This window comes from Anoplophora glabripennis, unplaced genomic scaffold (genome assembly GCF_000390285.2).
Source record: "Anoplophora glabripennis isolate ALB-LARVAE unplaced genomic scaffold, Agla_2.0 scaffold428, whole genome shotgun sequence".
NCBI classification, from domain to species: Eukaryota; Metazoa; Arthropoda; class Insecta; order Coleoptera; family Cerambycidae; genus Anoplophora; species Anoplophora glabripennis.
Genome location: NW_019416528.1, coordinates 30,133 through 45,203, shown reverse-complemented (window position 1 = coordinate 45,203; position 15,071 = coordinate 30,133).

Here is a 15,071-nt window from a genome sequence, read left to right as displayed (position 1 = left end):
ACAAAAAACAAGACTACGCCAATAAAATTTAAACATTTAACTGTCAAAAGTGTTAGTTGGCCTTGTAATTGTCTAAAAATCAACACATCGAAGGGAACCTTTTATATGTATATTTGGAAAGATTATTTCGAACTAAGATATTTGACTTTCAGTAGCAAATTTTTCAAAAATAAGGAAGAAAAATTGAAGATATTTAATTTACTCCAAATATATCAAGCTACCTACCACAGGGATCAATTCTTGACCCGGTTATTTTCTTAATTTATGTCCAATATTTGAAAAAATAGTGGAGTTTTCGTTCTCAATATCTGATGGCAGATTCAATTCATATTTAGTTATTATCAGTTATTATCAAATGAAGCTTTTCGTAGATTTACCAAATCCTTTCTGTTGCAGCATTATTTTTACAGTATTGTTGAATTTGTTGAATACTGTACTACTAACACCTATTTACCTCAGACTAGACGATAAATGTACTTCATGTATATAAAAAAATCAATAAAATTCTATTCTATTCTATCAGAATTTTTAGACACAACTTTCACAATAATTACGAAAAACAATCAACGAGGTAAAACACGACGATGGAAATAATTCAATGAAAGCTATGTTTATGCCTATTGCCACTCTAACAAAAATGGTCTGATAATTATTAACATTATATAAAATTAAACCCCTTTTTTCTCAAAAACGGATGCTTCTCACGATTTCAAGTAAGTATACCTTTTATCCGTAGAAAAGTATGAAGAACCAATGTCTAATATCAGAAATCACATAATGTGAGAACCAAAACAGTTGAGACCTTTTATATGTACATCGCGTAGACCAAATTTAGTCCAAATATTTACTGTAAAAAAAAATTAATTAAAAACATTTTTTTCAGCTTTGACTCTCTGTACATATGTTTGTTATTATTAGCTCTTCCACTCAGGGAAGTTAGGTTATATCCGCCCACTTTTACTCCAGGAATCTCCCATTACAATATTACACCAGGAAAATTAGCGAAAATAAAAGAGAAACTCGAAGAAAGTCCTATCCGCGAGTTTATTGTAAAATTATCTAAATAAACATAATACAAGACATCTCTCATCTCGTGAGTCAAAAACTTTTATTAGCTAACTTTTCTATTTAAACAAATAAGTGAGGAAAACAGTTTTTTCACTTTGCAGGGAAAACCATCAATTTTAGCGAAAAGTGACTCACATACAGCTTGTAGGGAATAAAATTATTAAAAAGTTCAAATTGATGCGCGCTGTAAATTTTGCAATATCTCGGCTTCTATTCATCGTAGAAACTTATTTTATTTTAAACTGGGGTAGCTCGACGAAAAAATAACAATGGGCATATTTACGAATTCGTAGAATAGCCCTGAACCCCAGTAAAAATGCATCTTTTATACTTAATTTTTTTTAATTTACAAAAACGTCACAAAAGTTATTGTTAAACGAAATATTAATTAAAATTTCAATTTCGGAATTATTTTACTATTATTAAATAAACAAATGAAGCTATCGTTCATTTAAAAAGTTATTTTTTTATATATTAAGGTAAAGTAAACTTGTTTTTTCAATATTTTGTTAGCTATTTAATTACGATTTAAATGTAAAATTAAAGTAAAAATTCATAAATTATTTTTTAATTTCTCATTTTGTAGATAATTTTACTCCCTACAAGCTGTCTGTGAGTCACATTTCGCTAAAATTGATGGTTTTCCCTGCAAAGTGAACAAACTGTTTTCCTCACTTATTTGTTTAAATAGAAAGTTAGCTAATAAAAGTTTTTGACTCACGAGATGAGAGATGTCTTGTATTATGTTCCTTTAGAGAATTTTACAATAATTTCGCGGATAGGACTTTTTTCGAGTAAAAATCTTATTTGCTTGGCCTAAGTATATGGCCGATTCGTTACAAAAGATCTTGTATACAGGGTGAACCATTTTAAATTACGCACCTAAATATCTCATCAGGAAAGCTACCAATCCGAAAATAACCCTTCCGAAAGTTGTTGGGCTCGGAAGGGGCCATCGGATGGTGACCTTCAATTTGACCTTGACATTGACCTTCAAGGTTATTTGATGGTCAAATCTAATTTTATAAGTATGAACTTCTATTTTTGACCCCGGATTCGGAAAGATCGAAAAAATTTACGTTTAGATGGGTACTTAAGGCTCTTCTTTAAATGACCTTTAAAGGTCATTTCAAGGACAAAATATTTTAAATTGCGCATCCGAATATCTTGTCTGAGGAGCCACCAATCCTAAAATAACCCTTACAAAAGTTGTTGGGTTTCTATTAGAAAAAAATAATTTGACCTTCAAATAACCTTGAAAGTCAAATCCAAGGTCACTATCCCGTATTCCCCTCCGAACCCAACAACATTCGTAAGGGTTATTTTCGAATTGGTGGCTTCCTTGATGAGATGTTCAGGTTTTATTTTCATTACTTTCCGTTCATTCTTCTGCTTTATTCAACTTGTATAAATACTTTATAGGTATATTTTGTCACCAATAAAGTAATTAAACAAAACTAAATCGCCCTGTACATCTGCAAATGACTACTACAAAGCGCCGTTAGCCCCAGTGCTACCCTAGCGAGGTCGCGAATGTAGCACAAGGGACTCACATTGACACAATAGGAAGACAGGCGATTGTATTTCCCACCACCCACGAACCGTCTTCCCTCACACGTCTAATACCCCAGTTGCGCCGTACTAAATAGAAGCAAAACAGAAATTGCTGGAGGTACGCGTCTATGTTCCCTTTGAGACGTCGCGTCGCCTCTTTGTTCGTGCTTATCCCTCTGCTTCAATAATCCCTATTTTTTTACCGTTCTAATTATTTAAGGCTTACAGGCCTCTTGACAATTAAAGGGTGCGCTTTCTTGCGCTCACGATAACAAATTAAAGCTCTCAATAGCTGTAACTCCTAACAAAAACACTAAAGCGTTATTAACTTTAGCAGTTTATTGGTTCGAAAAGTTTGAGGATGAATCCCGGTTGTTGCTTGGTATATGAGGCAGGAAATAGCAGGGGTTTATTAAAGAGAAAATGTTCTTTATGCTGTTTCATGAAGGGCTGCTAACAATTTAGGGAAACGGGATTTTTTAAGGTAAATCTGGACGAATATGGGTAATATACACAGTCTGATAAAAAATTGTGGACGATTTGAATTTGCTAAAAAGCTAATGGACTGCTTTTATCGAGAAATTATCATTTAAACAAAAAAAAATGCAGTAAAAGTTTACTTATCAATGTAAAACTTTTTGGCAATAAAAGATTCATCCTTTCTTTAATTGTCTCTAAATTTTATAAAATTGAAACTTTATTTTGGGAAATTTATATTAGCTGAAAAATTACCAATTCTTTTATTGCTGTATTTGTTTAAAATAAATGAGTTTTTCTGCAAAATAATTTCAGGCTATATGAATTTGTAATATCACTTAGTTTATTAACAATTACTCTTTTTATAAATGCTTGGTCACTAGCTTTTAAATTTTTATTATGATAAACCTACATTTATTTAACTTTACATTATAGTAGTTCGAAACATTTTAGCGACGTCACGCTTGTCAAACCCAATTGTTATTTTAGTTAAAACAGCAAAGCTAGTGGTCCACTTTGTTGCAGTAACTCAGTGTTGGATAATTAATTTAACACTTAAGCCATTTCCCAGTTATTTGGATTTCTTTCGACCAAGGCTTGGCAGCTCAAATATTTAAAACCGGTTAAAATCTACCTCAACATCACCATTGTTTCGACAGAACAGAAATTGATGTTGAAGCAGTGGCGGCTCGTCGTATGAAGCAACTGAGGAGCAATGACGTAAACTAATGCTCTGAACTAATTAAAATCACTAGTTATAGAATTTCTGAATTAAGAAACGAAGAAAAATTAAAAAATATTTTGGACTACCAAGTAAACGGGGCAAAAGTTGCGACGAATTAGAAATATTTTCGAAATATATTTCCCTTTAATTAAGTTTTGGGAATTTACATGATTTAAATTTTTTTGCTTTAATAGATTCCTCAAAATTTCCCGAAAAATCGTTTCAATGTTTATTACAAATGTATCCAAACGTTTTTGAAATAGATAGGTTGTAAAACGAACTTAATATTTTGTACAGAGACGAACAATTTCGTAATTTAGAAGTTCAAAAAACAACAGAAATTACAAAGAATTTAAAATGGTATTTTCGGAAACATACAAATTGTTTTGCCCCGGTTTTACAATTCCTAAAACAAGTGTCTCGGAGGAAAGAAACTTTTTGTGTCTTAAACAACTTATCAGTGATGACTGACTAATAAACCTGTTTTATTAAACATTCACTATGTTTTAAAAATATTTTGTTAAAAGTGGAGGCACATGAAAAGCTGGCGGCGTTGTTTTATATGTAAATAGATAAGTTGTTTTTATATTTTTCGTATTTTTTAATATTCATAAACCAAATATGAACAATTTTGTTAATTATTAGGTAAATACGTCACTTTGTTTTTTTCGGTTACTTAATTTTGTTCTAAATACAATTTTTAAAGTTCAGATATTATTATTAATAATATAATTTTTTAATTTACGGTTAAAGTAGGGCTATTGGCGAAGATCTCCATAATAAAAAATGCCGTGAAAACTTATTCCTTTTTATTATTTGAGAGCGGATTAATAAAATATCCTAATAGTTGCGTATTATTTTTTATAAAATCTGAATGAAAATTCTCCTCGTGAACATCAGTTTTGTATTGTAACTGCAACTAGAAACTTCCAGATGCATTTAGTCGTTTGACCTTGAAAATTAAAAAAATTTTGCCTGCGGCGCTTTTTTTCCTTTCTTGCCTATCTTTTAGTAAAAAAGCCACGGGCCTCACCACTGTGTTGAAGAGTAAAAGATGAAGCGCGATATAAAACAGAACAGAAATAAAAAGGAAAATGATAAATAAAACAAAATATGATACGAAAAGAACAATAAAATAACCACAAATAGAAAAAAAGACGGCGAGGTGGAAACAAAGACGAAGTGAAAATTTTACTACAAAATATAAAGAAATAAAAATATATACGACTCAAAATTTTCCACTGAAATACTATTCTGTTCTTTTTTTTTGTGTTTCTTTTGTTTAATAATAAGAAATACAAGTAACTAAACATTGAGTTAAAATTAAACTTGATCTTGTTTTGAAGACTTTTGTACCACATTTCCAGTTTTAATAATAAACGGTTTCCCAAGACAGTTTACAGGTATATTCAGATCAGACCAAATTATTCGTACGTAATCAAAACAACACGTGTAACTCTCAANATACAAAATGCAAAATAACATAATACAAAATGTTACAAAATAATAATTTTAATAACTTTTGCTCTGCACTTATTTATTCCAGGTATTAATGCACAGTGAGGCAAGAATTATTAGAATGAAAAAATTAAATTGGTGGAATTAATGAAAACCAGCGAAGAAGTAAAGTTATAAAAGTTGTTGAAAATGACCACCTCCGATTGCACTACATGCTTCGATCCTGCGACTCATTGATTGACGAACACGTTCAAAAATGCCTGGGGTGTGCCGAATTGTTTCACACGCTGTAACAATACGATTTATCAATTCCTCGACATTTTTAATTGAGTGGAATAAACCAGATGTTTGAGGTGGCCCCAGAGAAAAAAATCCAATGGATTTAGATCAGGAGACCGCGGAGGCTAGGGTTGTGGGCCTCCTCGACCTATCCAACGATTTGGGTACACTGCATCCAAATATTGTCGCGCAATTAAACTAAAATGTGCTGGTGCGCCATCGTGCATAAAATACATTTGGAGTCTTCAGTGATACTGGACGTCTTCCAGTAGTATCCGCAACTTCTCTTCAAGAAAATTACGATAAGCTTCTCCAGTTAGCCTCCTTGGTAAAAAGAATGGGCCAATGAAGTGGTCTCCAACAATTCAGACACATACATTTACTGAAAATTTATGTTGATGGCGGCTTTCAATTATTGCATGTGGATTCTCATCTGCCCATATGTGATTATTATGAAAGTTCATTATGGCTTCTTTGGAGAAATTAGCCTCATCGGTGAAAAGTATTTCTGCCAAAAACTGAGGATTTTCTCCAATTTTTTCTTGAATCCATCGGCAAAAAGCCAACCTTCGAGGAAAATCGTCTTGTAAAAGCGCCTGTACTCTTTGGATGTGATATGGATACAAAAGCTGATTTTTCAGTATCTTAAAGACTGTTGACTGACTAATATTTAGATTTGCGGCAATCTTTCTTGTACTTGTTGTAGGACTTTCTTCGATTTCGTGGAGCACTTCTTCCATTTGTGGAGTTGAAACTGTACGAGATCGCCCGTTTTCAGCAGTCATTTTTTTTAAAGCTTTCTGTTTCATTGAGACGGAGATGGAGACGAGCAAACATTGTATGATGCGGAATTGCACGATTAGGGTATCTTTCCTCATAAATACGCCTAACCCTTAACGAATTACCGTCGGCAAGACAATAAACAAAATGCATATCTCACAATTCATTATTTGTGTAATTAATTCTTTGAAGAGAAATATCAGTTTTAAAACACGAAACACTCCTACACTCACAATGTGACAAACAGTAATCAACTATTGACAAAAAACAATTATTGACAGTTGGTGGGCATTCCAATTTCCAAGCCAACTGGGGCTATTTTGTTTGAACACGATAAAATAATTTAATCAGACATCTATCAAGACAGATACCCTAATCGTATAGTTAAAGGACTTTTGAAATAACAAGTATTAAAAGTAGATTACAAAAAAAATGAACGCCCTGTATCTCGGAAACGAAACGTTTCCGGACACATGCTAATGGGAACTTTTTTCCTTATTTTTATCTAAAGAGCATGTCCCTGAAGTTTTTCGCAATATTAAAGAATCACCCTGTATACGACTCAAAATTTTCCACTGAAATACTATTCTGTTCTTTTTTTTTGTGTTTCTTTTGTTTAATAATAAGAAATACAAGTAACTAAACATTGAGTTAAAATTAAACTTGATCTTGTTTTGAAGACTTTTGTACCACATTTCCAGTTTTAATAATAAACGGTTTCCCAAGACAGTTTACAGGTATATTCAGATCAGACCAAATTATTCGTACGTAATCAAAACAACACGTGTAACTCTCAAAAGGAATTGCAAATGAGGCACTCCACCAATACCAAGGGAATATCATCATATTTAATAAGTAAACAGTCGTAAATTCACTTTGGCTCTTTTAATTTTATTCAGAACAGATGGCTTTCTTTTAAACAAAAATACAAACTTGGAGTCAAAGTTAAATTCTCAGCGGGAACAATTTCCTGGGCCCAAAATCCGCTGGGGATTAGGCAAACGTTTGGTTTATTTTCTGGGGGGGGAACAGAAGAGGAAGCTGTTAACTAAAATATGGAGGTCGCTTACCAAACTTAAGGAAGAAGTTGAGGCACTGGTTGCGCTTGCTCTAGGACTAACGAAAAGGACATCCAACTAATTAAACTTAGTTTTATCAATTAGCATTCCAATTGCAAGTCAGAGGAAGAATTTTATATTTGTTTATGTGTTTATAATCATGGACATTTTTTTAAGAACGATTTCTTGTTATATTAGACCATGTAGGTAATAGAAAAAAGTGAAAAAATTAGAAATAAATACTTACAGTAGGACTAGTAAGATCTATTTCGAAGGGTCTCTAGAAGAGATCTAAAATTACTTGGAAAAACTTTGAAAAATATGTAAAATTAGGAAAAATTACAGTTATTACAGTGCAGGATATAAAGAGTTGTTTTCCTATTGCATTTCCTAGTAATACACAAGCTGTTAAACTTCTTATATTTATATCTACATATAGAATGGCGAGAACAAGGATGATGGATTTGAATAAAAAGTACCAGACCAACTTTTCAAATGAAAAAAACTAAAATAAAGTTCGAGCTTCAGCACAATGGCTGTCTAAAACTGGAGAACAGGGAATTCGGTAAAATTCAGATTTCAATATTGCATCCTATTCTATTCCTTTGAAGGCAAACCAGTTAACACTAATTGTGCTAGAGTTGTGTAGTGTCTTTCCTTAAAGAACAAAGAAAACCATAACTAATCTGGATTATCAACTTTCCACGAACTTCAAACAAAAGTCTTTCAGACTGATTAGTAAAGGTTCGACATGACGAAAATCTCTAACAATCCAGAGGATTACATAGTTAAGCGAATTTCCCAAGCAACTAATTCTTGTTTACGATACATATGAAAAAAATTGGGAGCGGCAACAATTAGAATTTAAAAGAATGATATTTCTTAACCGTAAAACTTAAGCGTTTATTTTATATATAAATTCTCAGCAATTTAATAAGGTTAATTTTAAAAGTTATTTTTTAGAACTGCACGTTTCTTAAATATTTAGGTATGAAAATGCCACGGAAATAAATTCGCAATTAAATGGCGTAAAACAAGTCAATAAAATATAATATCCGTACAATTACAGTTCACATACCACTGAAAATGTTCCTAAAATAACAATTATTGAGATATATTTCTTTATGTAATGTGAAACTGACACACTGATATGAAAATCGATTGTAACCTAGCATAAGGGTCCTATAATTAACAAATTAATCATAATTTCTGGTAGATTATCAAGATGATTATCCAAACTAGTATTCATTTCTAGAAAATATTATCTTATTCCCAGAAAAGTTTCATTAGACTAAATGGAAACATACATATTTCTCAAAGTTATTACATGAGATAGACTTTTATATTAGTAATGTACAGAAAAGGTAATATTTCTTTGAATAACAGTAATTAATAAGAATTAATAAGAAATTATAAAATTGTAAACAAAATACAGTGCGTTTTTACTCTTTTTCTCTTATTAAGCCACTCGATCAGCTGAATCGGTCATCATAAAACAGCAATAAAATTAAGCCCCGAATGATACGCACGAAATGAAAACTACTGTCAAGTCTGATTATGTTTGGAAGCGTCTCTTTGGTGGGAATTATCGTTTGGATCAATAGTTTTGCAACAGCACGTTCTTGAGCATTGTTTACATGATTGGAATGTGCAGGTTGACTTAACACCTGATATAATATGTCAACAGGGTGATAGATGACCAAAGGTGACCAATGGTCATTAAACAGTTTTTAGGACAGAATTTGAAAAAAAAATTATGGTGTGTGTTTCGGGTTAAAAGTAAGCTAAATATACTTCCATTTAAAATAGCATCCAAGTGGNTTTTTTAATTTACGGTTAAAGTAGGGCTATTGGCGAAGATCTCCATAATAAAAAATGCCGTGAAAACTTATTCCTTTTTATTATTTGAGAGCGGATTAATAAAATATCCTAATAGTTGCGTATTATTTTTTATAAAATCTGAATGAAAATTCTCCTCGTGAACATCAGTTTTGTATTGTAACTGCAACTAGAAACTTCCAGATGCATTTAGTCGTTTGACCTTGAAAATTAAAAAAATTTTGCCTGCGGCGCTTTTTTTCCTTTCTTGCCTATCTTTTAGTAAAAAAGCCACGGGCCTCACCACTGTGTTGAAGAGTAAAAGATGAAGCGCGATATAAAACAGAACAGAAATAAAAAGGAAAATGATAAATAAAACAAAATATGATACGAAAAGAACAATAAAATAACCACAAATAGAAAAAAAGACGGCGAGGTGGAAACAAAGACGAAGTGAAAATTTTACTACAAAATATAAAGAAATAAAAATATATACGACTCAAAATTTTCCACTGAAATACTATTCTGTTCTTTTTTTTTGTGTTTCTTTTGTTTAATAATAAGAAATACAAGTAACTAAACATTGAGTTAAAATTAAACTTGATCTTGTTTTGAAGACTTTTGTACCACATTTCCAGTTTTAATAATAAACGGTTTCCCAAGACAGTTTACAGGTATATTCAGATCAGACCAAATTATTCGTACGTAATCAAAACAACACGTGTAACTCTCAAAAGGAATTGCAAATGAGGCACTCCACCAATACCAAGGGAATATCATCATATTTAATAAGTAAACAGTCGTAAATTCACTTTGGCTCTTTTAATTTTATTCAGAACAGATGGCTTTCTTTTAAACAAAAATACAAACTTGGAGTCAAAGTTAAATTCTCAGCGGGAACAATTTCCTGGGCCCAAAATCCGCTGGGGATTAGGCAAACGTTTGGTTTATTTTCTGGGGGGGGAACAGAAGAGGAAGCTGTTAACTAAAATATGGAGGTCGCTTACCAAACTTAAGGAAGAAGTTGAGGCACTGGTTGCGCTTGCTCTAGGACTAACGAAAAGGACATCCAACTAATTAAACTTAGTTTTATCAATTAGCATTCCAATTGCAAGTCAGAGGAAGAATTTTATATTTGTTTATGTGTTTATAATCATGGACATTTTTTTAAGAACGATTTCTTGTTATATTAGACCATGTAGGTAATAGAAAAAAGTGAAAAAATTAGAAATAAATACTTACAGTAGGACTAGTAAGATCTATTTCGAAGGGTCTCTAGAAGAGATCTAAAATTACTTGGAAAAACTTTGAAAAATATGTAAAATTAGGAAAAATTACAGTTATTACAGTGCAGGATATAAAGAGTTGTTTTCCTATTGCATTTCCTAGTAATACACAAGCTGTTAAACTTCTTATATTTATATCTACATATAGAATGGCGAGAACAAGGATGATGGATTTGAATAAAAAGTACCAGACCAACTTTTCAAATGAAAAAAACTAAAATAAAGTTCGAGCTTCAGCACAATGGCTGTCTAAAACTGGAGAACAGGGAATTCGGTAAAATTCAGATTTCAATATTGCATCCTATTCTATTCCTTTGAAGGCAAACCAGTTAACACTAATTGTGCTAGAGTTGTGTAGTGTCTTTCCTTAAAGAACAAAGAAAACCATAACTAATCTGGATTATCAACTTTCCACGAACTTCAAACAAAAGTCTTTCAGACTGATTAGTAAAGGTTCGACATGACGAAAATCTCTAACAATCCAGAGGATTACATAGTTAAGCGAATTTCCCAAGCAACTAATTCTTGTTTACGATACATATGAAAAAAATTGGGAGCGGCAACAATTAGAATTTAAAAGAATGATATTTCTTAACCGTAAAACTTAAGCGTTTATTTTATATATAAATTCTCAGCAATTTAATAAGGTTAATTTTAAAAGTTATTTTTTAGAACTGCACGTTTCTTAAATATTTAGGTATGAAAATGCCACGGAAATAAATTCGCAATTAAATGGCGTAAAACAAGTCAATAAAATATAATATCCGTACAATTACAGTTCACATACCACTGAAAATGTTCCTAAAATAACAATTATTGAGATATATTTCTTTATGTAATGTGAAACTGACACACTGATATGAAAATCGATTGTAACCTAGCATAAGGGTCCTATAATTAACAAATTAATCATAATTTCTGGTAGATTATCAAGATGATTATCCAAACTAGTATTCATTTCTAGAAAATATTATCTTATTCCCAGAAAAGTTTCATTAGACTAAATGGAAACATACATATTTCTCAAAGTTATTACATGAGATAGACTTTTATATTAGTAATGTACAGAAAAGGTAATATTTCTTTGAATAACAGTAATTAATAAGAATTAATAAGAAATTATAAAATTGTAAACAAAATACAGTGCGTTTTTACTCTTTTTCTCTTATTAAGCCACTCGATCAGCTGAATCGGTCATCATAAAACAGCAATAAAATTAAGCCCCGAATGATACGCACGAAATGAAAACTACTGTCAAGTCTGATTATGTTTGGAAGCGTCTCTTTGGTGGGAATTATCGTTTGGATCAATAGTTTTGCAACAGCACGTTCTTGAGCATTGTTTACATGATTGGAATGTGCAGGTTGACTTAACACCTGATATAATATGTCAACAGGGTGATAGATGACCAAAGGTGACCAATGGTCATTAAACAGTTTTTAGGACAGAATTTGAAAAAAAAATTATGGTGTGTGTTTCGGGTTAAAAGTAAGCTAAATATACTTCCATTTAAAATAGCATCCAAGTGGGCACATGTTAATAGGAATTTTTTGGCTTATTTTAATGAGTTATAAACGCAGCAGAAGTTTGGAACCCTATTTTAGAAACACCCTGTACACTAATGCAAAAAATTAAAGGGTCAAAAGAATATCCGAATTTTTTCCGTGATTTTTGACAGACTGTATTTAGGTGAAAAATGGTCGTATCGGGAATTAAAAAAAGTATTTTGAAGCTCTAAGATTCTAGTTTTTAGATCTTTCGGTCGAAATTTTTTAGGAGCTACGGTTATCATGCAATTCTAAGAAATAACGCGAGAAAAAAATGTTGCCAATTTTTTTTATTTTCCGAGTCCAGCCTCATTTTCATTATTTTTAAATTTGGATACGACCATTTTTGATCGAAATATCGGACTTTTAATGGAAAAGGATCCTTTTGTCTTCAATCATCGATATCTCGGCGACAAATGGTCGTACAGAGAATTGAAGAGCAGTTTCAAAAGCTGGAATAAATTTCCTATAACATGCTGCCCAACTTTTCAGAATTTTTTTTTTCATCTTTTACACGAATTTTAAGAAATAGGAAAAAAAGGTAATTTATGGTTTTTTAGAAAATTGATGGATACATTAAAAATATTCACGAAATGACTAATGTTAAGCATGATTTTTATAGTTCGCTATACCCAGAAGAACCCTGTGAAGTTTCATCTCAATCCAGCTAACCATTTATTTGCTTGAAACAGTCAAACTTTTGAAAAAAATTGAAGGGTCACGTTTTTTGAGCTTAAACACTTCAAAATCATGATTAAAGTGGAAAAATTTTTTTTTATGTTTTCTCACATTTTTACCGAAATAACGTTTAAAGTGTGGAAACAAAAAAAACTACAAAAATTCGATTTTTTTTTCATCCATTTTTTCATCGTTACTTGCAGTAAAAATGTGATAAAACCTCAAAAAAAAATTATCGCCGAGATATCGATGATTCGAGACAAAAGGATCCTTTTCCATTGAAAGTCCGATATTTCGATGAAAAATGGTCGTATCGAAATAAAAAAAAAGAAAACTGAAGCTGAATGAACAAGCTATCTGGTCCATGCAATGGCTTAGCTGAAAAAAATTTTTTGAGGTACGTGGACTCGGAAAATAAAAAATTATTCGCTATTTCTTAGAATTGCCTGATAACAGTGGCTCCTAAAAAATCTCGACCCAAAGATCTAAAAACTAGAATCTTCGAGCTTCAAAATGCTTTTTTTTAATTCCCTATACGATCATTTTTCACCTAAATACAGACTGTCAAAAATCACGGAAAATTTCGAAAATCCTTCTAACCCTTTAATTTTTTGCATTAGTTTAATTTGAATTATGTATAAAAAAATACTAAAAACATGTTACGTCGAACAATAAACTGTAATAAATAACACCATATTTTCCCACTTGACAGCCCAACTTCCTTTGCTGTTATTATTTAACAAAACAAATCAAAAACTAATTTATTCCAACATCCGCCGTGCGTACCGTTTATTTGGTTTTCTCCTTAAAATAATAGCCCCACATTAATTATCTACCCCCAAAAGCGAAAATGCGTTGGAAAGTTATGTTATTTAAAAACAGTAGGCATAAATGATGAGTCGGCAGAAACGGAAATTTTTTAGATAAACTGTAAAAGTTCGGTAATATTTTATTTCTGTTAAAAGTGATAAATCGACCTCCAGGGAGGAGATGTGATACAACTTGTTTAATTTCAAATTATATAACCTTGTTTTTAGTTTGAAGCACGGGTGGTCCGACAGCCTATTCGTATGAATTCGATGATATTCCGTTGTCAAGATGTCGACAAAAAAACTTAATTTTCCACTTTTTCATAACATATTTTTTTTCGTTAGCAGAATTCCACCAACTTTTAAACGAAAAATTACCAATACTTTTCGGTTACGTATCGCTCGGTGCGGCCTTAGCATTAGATATGTATTTATAACGATTCATATCACTTTTTTAATATCAAACTTTACATAGTACCGGGGCATCTTCATTTTAATGTAAGCTCCAGATCCCTCTGCTGAATTATGTACCACACTTCTGTATTATCGCTGCAATATCCCCTCGCTGGCTAAAAGTTATTACCAAGGGGCTTTCAGCGGAATACGTCCAATTTATGTACCAATTCTCTAGATACTGTTGCAGGCTGCAGAGCAACAAATATACATATATCCGGTTTGAAAAGGGGGAACAAAGTGTTTCTCCCCATTATACATTACTTTCTGCCTTTCAATTCACATTTTTTGTACCTACATACTCAACTCGAACTATTTAATTATTCAAATAAAGCAGGTTAAAAAGTGTTGCTATTGAAAAATGGGCTGCTGTAGTTAAGTAAAATCCATAGAATTTAAATGAAAGAAATGTCTAAATCTGAAATGATTTTTCTTCGAAGGGATTATCTATCAGGCTTGGTATTCGAAATAAAACTTCATGCACTGGAGGGTTTCTGAATAACGAATAGAAGATAAAATTCATCAAGAGTGTCTTTGACCAAAACAACTTCAAAGGACATCAAAATTCTTACAATAGGCTTCAGAATCCTTCAGACGTAACAAAAAAAACTATAAATATGTCGAGGTACATAGGAACTGCATTAGAAAACATAAAAAATGTATCAAAACGGCTTTAGCATGCAACAATATATGTCTATGTCATTTTATATTGCATGAGAATTCATTACATTTATTACACCTGTCATTTTAAGCCAATTACATATTGTAATTTTGACAGTTGCCCATGGCAACCTTCAAATTTTTCGGAATTTTTTTTCTTCCTGCCAAGCTAGGCAAACAAAATTAATAAGTGAAAATTTTTTTTGACAGCTATCATATGGTTCAAAAATCAGTACCTATCCAGAATTTTGCTTTGTAATGTTTTTATTTATTTTAAAATAATAAATAGATACAAATAATTATTTACCAAATATTTGTTCCGAGATTTCTTCTATTAACGCTAAATGTTTTTGAAATTCTGGCTGGAACTCTTCTCTTCGCAACGGAGAGTAACGAGGAGCATAATTATTACCTTTATTTTT